A 6,759-nucleotide genomic window follows, 5' to 3' on the forward strand; every position below is an offset into this window, starting at 1 on the left:
TTTTTTTTTTATTTTGGGCTAGTTTGCTGTATTCGTTTATTATGTGTTTAGTGTTTCGTCTCTTTGTTCACAGAGTCTGCATTTGCTGTTTTTTTTTATGTTTTGTCGATTTTTGCTTTGATGCTGTTCGTTCTAATCGCGTTATCTTGTACCGCTGTTATTAGGGATGCAGTTTCTCTGCTTAGGTTCCCTTTTCATAGCCATGTCCAAGTTTTTTTGTTTGTTTCATCTTTTGTCATCCTCATGAATGGCCCGTGTAACTATTTCTCCTCCCATTATTCTTTTCTCATCCTACCCCTTACCTCTATTGCTAATTGGTAATTATCCTTTCTGTGTTCTGCATTATGTATTTTGCTAATTTTTGTGTGTCATTCACACAGTCCTCTATACAAATCAGTTCTCTTCTCCTTTTTCATATAGAGTCGATCAGCATCATCCTATCACTGTTACAATTCCTGTGCTGCTGGATACAACATTCCCAAGATCTGGCGACGGGCAAAAGTTAAAGCTCTTCTTAAACCAGGGAAAGATCCCCAACTACCATCTAACTATCGCCCTATATCCTTGTTGTGTGTACTGTACAAGTTGTATGAACGCCTCATTCTGGCCAGGATATCACCAATAGTTGAAGACCAGCTTACGGACGACCAGTCTGGGTTCAAGGAGGGGCGTTCATGTGTTGGTCAGGTTCTGAACTTGACTCAGTACATAGAGGATGGGTATGAAAGAAAAAAAAAATCACAGGGGCTGTATTTATCAACCTCACGGCAGCCTATGACACCATCAACCACCAAGCACTTCTGCTGAAAGTTGGCCAGACCTTGAAGAACAGAAAAATGGTTTCCATTATAGAATCTCTTCTCCGGAATCGAAGATTCTTTGTCGAAATGGATGGTAGGCAAAGTCGGTGGAGGTCACAGAAGAATGGTCTGCCCTAGGGTTCTGTCTTGGCGCCGACTTTGTTTAACATCTATACAAATGACCTACCAGAATTTACAGACATCCGTAGATTCATCTATGCGGATGACACGTGTCTTGCGACACAAGACAAGAGCTTTGAAGCAATTGAAAAAAGAATTTCCAGTGCCTTAAAAACCCTAGCCTCCTACTATAAGAAATGGTTCCTCAATCCCAATCCTGGGAAAACAAAAGTTTGTAGTTTCCACCTTAACAACCACATAGCCAACAGGAAGCTGAAGATCCAATGGGAAGGTAAGGAGCTAGTAAATGAACCATATCCAGTCTACCTTGGCATCACACTGGAGCGAACTCTCTCCTTCAAGACACACATAGACAAGCTCCGAAAGAAGATCGCGCCTCGAATTAACTTAGTCAACATACTGGCTAACTCGAGTTGGGGAGCAGACCCACACACACTAAGGACAACATCATTAGCCCTATGTTATCCACGGCTGAATATGGCACTGCAGTATGGTCTCGCTCAGCCCATGCTCACCGCATTGACGCAGATATCCACAAAGCTTGCCGAATCATAACCGGAAACTTAAAAAGCACACCTCTACCAGCCCTATACCGATTAAGTGGCATACCACCACCTAAAGTCCGCCGGGATATAATTGCAAGAGTTGAACATACTAAACAACTCGAAGACCCCAGACACCCTCTCTATGGCTACTCGGAGGTGGCTAGACGACTTGTGTCCCGGCGAAGCTTTGCCACAGTGGAGGAACTACCGGACACTCCTACATCCTCTTACTGGCTGCAGATGTGGAGAGTGGTAGACCCTCAGTCTACAAATATAGCACTGCCAGAGCCCAGTGAAACCTTACCACCTGGTACACACCTGTCCCGTTCGGAGTGGGTCACTCTGAATAGGGCAAGGGCAAAAGTTGCAAAAACTGGCGACACCCTCCTCATGTGAGGTTACTCTACAACTGCTGAATGCCCCTGTGGTGCCCAAGTTCAGACCATCGAGCACATTTTAACATCTTGCCCACTGGGGCCCAACTGCATGGATGAAGACCTCAGTGTTGGTAATGAAACCGCACGCCGCTGGTTGAAGAGATGGAGCGACAAGATATGATGATCCTTTGGGTGTAGTGCATTGTGAATGGTCATGAGTTTCCTGGTCTTCTGGTCAAGATGCCTCAGCGCTTTTTTGATTCAAGTCTAAATGGTCCGGAGTATCTTACTGGTGACACTGCCCATATGTTTATACAGCTTATTAGGTTTCCACTATAGAGTTTAGTTTTGAGAACTATTATTATTATTACTCACTAGGAGTTTGCACACAGAGGTCTGATTAGTACTTTATCTCCTTGGTTTTTCTATCCTTCTTGATCCTCCTCACTTTTTTTTTTATGTGGTTTAGCATCTTCTTAGTATATCATTCAGGGGCATCATGGCTATGATGAATAGTAGTGGTATTTTAATCTCACTTCTGTGTTGTCCATCAGCTGTCAGTTCAAGTATCCATATTCTCTCATTGCATCTTCTACCAAATTGATAATCTTGGCTACTATTTTATACATACTCATTCTGTTATCCATGCGTGCAGGATCCTGTTGTTGTAGTCGATCCATGGCATGACTATATTCTTTTTTCTACTTTTTACCTCCTTCAGGATCCTTTTGTCTATGTATAATATATCATGTGTTCCTCTTTTTCCTTTTTGGTATCCTTTCTGTTCCTCGAGGGGAGGGGGAGTCGGTGATTATAAAAGGAATTATAAATTTGTTCCCTCAGTTGTGCTGTTAATATTTTCCACATTGTAGACAACAATGTTATAAGCCTGTAGTTGCTGGGAGGGGGGCTTTTTTTTGTGTCTTTTTACAACAGTGTTGTTCTACCTTTGGTTATCCATTCTGGCACGTCTTCTTCGTGGATATATCTTTTCAGGTTCTGAACTAGCCTTTTATGCTGTGTTGTGAATTTTTTTAACTAGTATGTATGTGTTCCGTTGTGATCTGGTGCTCTCCAGTTTGCAATTATTTGTCTTGCTGGTTTCATTTTCTTTTCTGTCTTTGATTTGCTGTGACTTTTCTTTCATGTCTTCCAGCCATTCGGCATTTTCTATCATGATCATGTCACTCTTTTCATATCTGGCTCCAGTAATATTTTGTTTATGTCGGGTACGGTTTCTCTGTTCATGTTTTTCCTCTATTCACATTCTGATAGAATTGGCTTTCCTTGTTTTTTAAGGATCCTATTTTGCTTGCACTGTACCGATTTGTATCCGTATTATCTTAATCTCTTTTCTTTTGTTGCTATTTTTACTTTAATTCTTCATGTTTCTTGTCAAACCTCCCCCTGCTAGTCACATTTCTACTTTTCAATCTTCTAGTTGCTTTTATCTTGTTTATCGCTTTGATTTCTTTCTTAAGTTTGTTAATTTGAGTTTTCAACCTCAATTCCCATCCAGGCTTTGTTGCTCCATTTTCTTTCCCTGGCTTTTTTCTGCTTTAAGCTTCATACTTACTGTCTTGGCACCTGCATAAATTAAATTGTTTAAGTCTGTAATAGTATATGTCGGGATGTATGGGAGGATCTTGTTCACCTACCTTGTTTCTGCTTTTAATTTCTTCCACTTTTGGTTCCTTAGGAATTGAAGTTTTGTTTTTTTTTCTTCGTTCATAAGTTGTATGATGTTTTCGACCTCAGCTGCTTCATTCCCTGTTACTTCTGTTGTTTCATTGTTCTTGGTCTCCAAGTTTGTAGTGTTTGAGTTTTGTAGGTCTTTTACTTGTGGGGTTTCTATGTGTGGGGTTTCAGTGAGGGATATTTGTCGCTCAGTTCCATAAGAGTTCTTTCACAGGTCAACGTCAGAGATTACTCATTTATAATAACTGGTGGTGTTCCCTGGAGTCTGTATAACAATAAGTCTCCCAAGATTTCAACTACTCTCCACTTTTTCTGGTAACCTTTGCAAATAACATTGTGTTATCGCAACAGCTGTTTACCATTGATTTCTTGCTGACACAACCTTTGGTCTTTGTTGTTATTATTATGATTATTATTGTTGCTGTTGTCGTCGTCGTCGTTGTTGTTGTTGTTGTTGTTGTTGTTGTTGTTACCACCATATACACGTTCACATATCAATAATATCAATATTAGTAACTAGCAGGACCTATTAACCGGCGTTGTCTGGTTGAAGCATGCCCCCTCTTCATAAAAAAATTAAGCTATGGTTGTTGGTGGTGGCCAATTTCCAATATCCTAATATTAAGAATGGGTTTCGGAATAGACACCCATAACCTCCTCATGTTAAGAACGTTGTATGGAATAGACACGACCAACCTCTCCATGGTAAGAACGGCTTTCAGTATAGACACCCCATTTTATGAGGGGGACTGTCCAAGTATTTGCTTCAAGTTCAACCTTGATATATGTTGTCAGTATACTCATGTGTAAAGACTATAAACCAAAAAAAATTTGGGTGTTGGTGGCAGTGTCTCATATGGAGAGAAGTACACTTTTATCGTGCGTGCATAGAACAGTGAATTACAGTGCATAATGTCATTATATCTCGAAAACTACTTGTCTTCGCCAAAATTAAAATAGTGTATTTGGTGCTAAGGTAAAAAAAGTACCTATAAAAAATAAGTAAATGTCTGAGCATGTGGAAAGTGAGTCCTGAAAAGAGAACTAAACAAAAAACAGCTATAGCATAAAAAAGCCATATAACAAATAAGTATATCCGTAGGCAATGTAATAAAAGAGGAAATTTGTACTTTAACGGCGTAAATTATTTGACAGACGAAGAAAGTAAAAAAAACTGGCATAAATTTAATCAAATACAAACTGAATAAAAGTAATGAAATGATAATTTATCTGGATGTAATTCAGCCTTAGAGTGTAGAAATGTATTTTAAATAAAAAAAGAAATAGTTTTTATAATTTCGAAAGTAAGTTTTTTTTTTTTTGCTTACTCATCCCAATCTTGGCTCGATGCCACTTTGATGTGGGGGTTACTACAACTCTTTTTTATTAAGAGATTCGTTGGAGGTTTATGAAAGTACCCCCCCCCTGTATATTCCACAATTTAAATTCTTTTTTTTTTTACCGTTAATTACATCGATTACAAACTTACATTTCAGTTTAAAAAAAACAACTAATATTGAAAAAAAAATGTTATCACTTTTATCGGTGATCAGTTTTCAATTATAATGTTTTACTAAAACTTTGTGATCATCACCGAGAACAATATCGTGGCAATATTTTTCTCGGTGATGGTCACAAAGTACATGTTCAAATTAGTAGAACGTTATAATTTAGAGAGGGTGTCAATTTCCGAAACATCCGCCAGGGATTCATTCATATTTGCACATTTTTTTTTTTTTTTTTTTTTGACACTCGAGCGAACAGTATTTTTTATTAAATCAAATCATTAAAGGAAGAAAGCTGGGACGATTTTTGTTTTGTTTTGTTTTTTTAACATAGAAGACAAATGTTTTACAAGCATATCGTTATTTCCATGGCAAGTGCTCGTCTGAGCTCCAATCCCTCGTTCCCCCTCGCCAATCTTTCACGAGAAACACACGTCTGGCTGAAACTACTGTCAATAATTTTCCCTACTCTTTATCGGTGCCTAAATCCAAACGTAGATTCCATGAGCAAAGCTTCTTTCTTAGAACTGCACGCCGGTGGAACTCTCTGCCGCTTGCCTGTTTCCCACCTGACTACAACTTGGATGTCTTCAAGTCTAACATAAACAAACTCCTGACAAACCGCCCCCTTAAGTAAGACACTCTATCAAAACCCCCAATACTAATGATTACTACAATACTATCTAATTCATTACTGTACACGCAATAACCTTATCCCTGAGTGGCCTTCGGGCCTTGATAAGTGGTGACCTCCATGTAAAAAAAAAAAATGTACTGTTCTAAAAAAGAAATAGTTGCCGCAGCTTATTTTGTAATATACATATATAGTCTTGGAAGATGTTTACCCTTTAAAACTATATAATAACAAGGCCGATGGCCATTAATCGCGTGCTCTCGTGTAATGAATGAATGCGTGAAAGTAGGATTGACATGAAATTCTTAAAGATAAACTAAAATGACCGAAAAATGAGCTGAAATGGCTTAAATAAATAAAAAGTAAATGACTTAGAATGGCTTTAATGAACTTAAGGATGAATTGAATGACCTTAAGAGTGACTTGAATGCTTAAAAAATAACTGAAATCCTTCAAAAACAACTTGAATGATTTGGAGAACGACTTGAATGGCTTTGAGACTGACTGGCTGTAAAGTGGGTGATCATTTTACATTAAATTAATACAGAAAAGTGATCCCCCACTTTATATCACAATAAGTACAGCATGTGGTAAGAACAGATACTACAATTTGATCTTAGCCAAAAGGCCAAGAAAAGGGCATTTATTTGCTTCCCCACCGAGCAAATTAGGCACAAGGTAGATTTTTAATGTGAGGAGTGAAGGGGAAATGGGGACAAATACCCGGGGAGTAGGGGAGCTGGATAGTGACAATTGGTATGAAGAGTTGCCCCTACATTGACCAAGGTCTTATATGTGGGGCTGCCCCCACATATGGTCTTTGCTTGCAGTATCTGCCGGAACAGATGGTATTTATTTGCTCCCCCACCGAGCAAATTAGGCACAAGGCCGATTTTTAATGTGAGGAGTGAAGGGAGGGGGAAGGGAAAAAGGGGACCAGCTCTGGGAAATGGGAGCTGGTTAATGGTCAGGCATGTGGGGTTGCCCCCACATCTGGTCTTTGCTAGTCATAGCTAGTCATAGCTTGCAGCATCTGCCGGAACAGATACTACACTTTGA

General features: G+C 39.1%; 1 pseudogene; it reads right to left on the reverse strand.

Annotated features, from left to right (window-relative positions):
• Positions 1 to 6,214: 6,214 nt before the first annotated feature.
• Positions 6,215 to 6,340, reverse strand: LOC145278441 (U2 spliceosomal RNA; annotated as a pseudogene).
• Between the last annotated feature and the right edge of the window lie 419 nt (positions 6,341 to 6,759).

This window comes from Euprymna scolopes, chromosome 6 (genome assembly GCF_053919585.1).
Source record: "Euprymna scolopes isolate OS-2025 chromosome 6, ASM5391958v1, whole genome shotgun sequence".
NCBI lineage: Eukaryota > Metazoa > Mollusca > Cephalopoda > Sepiida > Sepiolidae > Euprymna > Euprymna scolopes.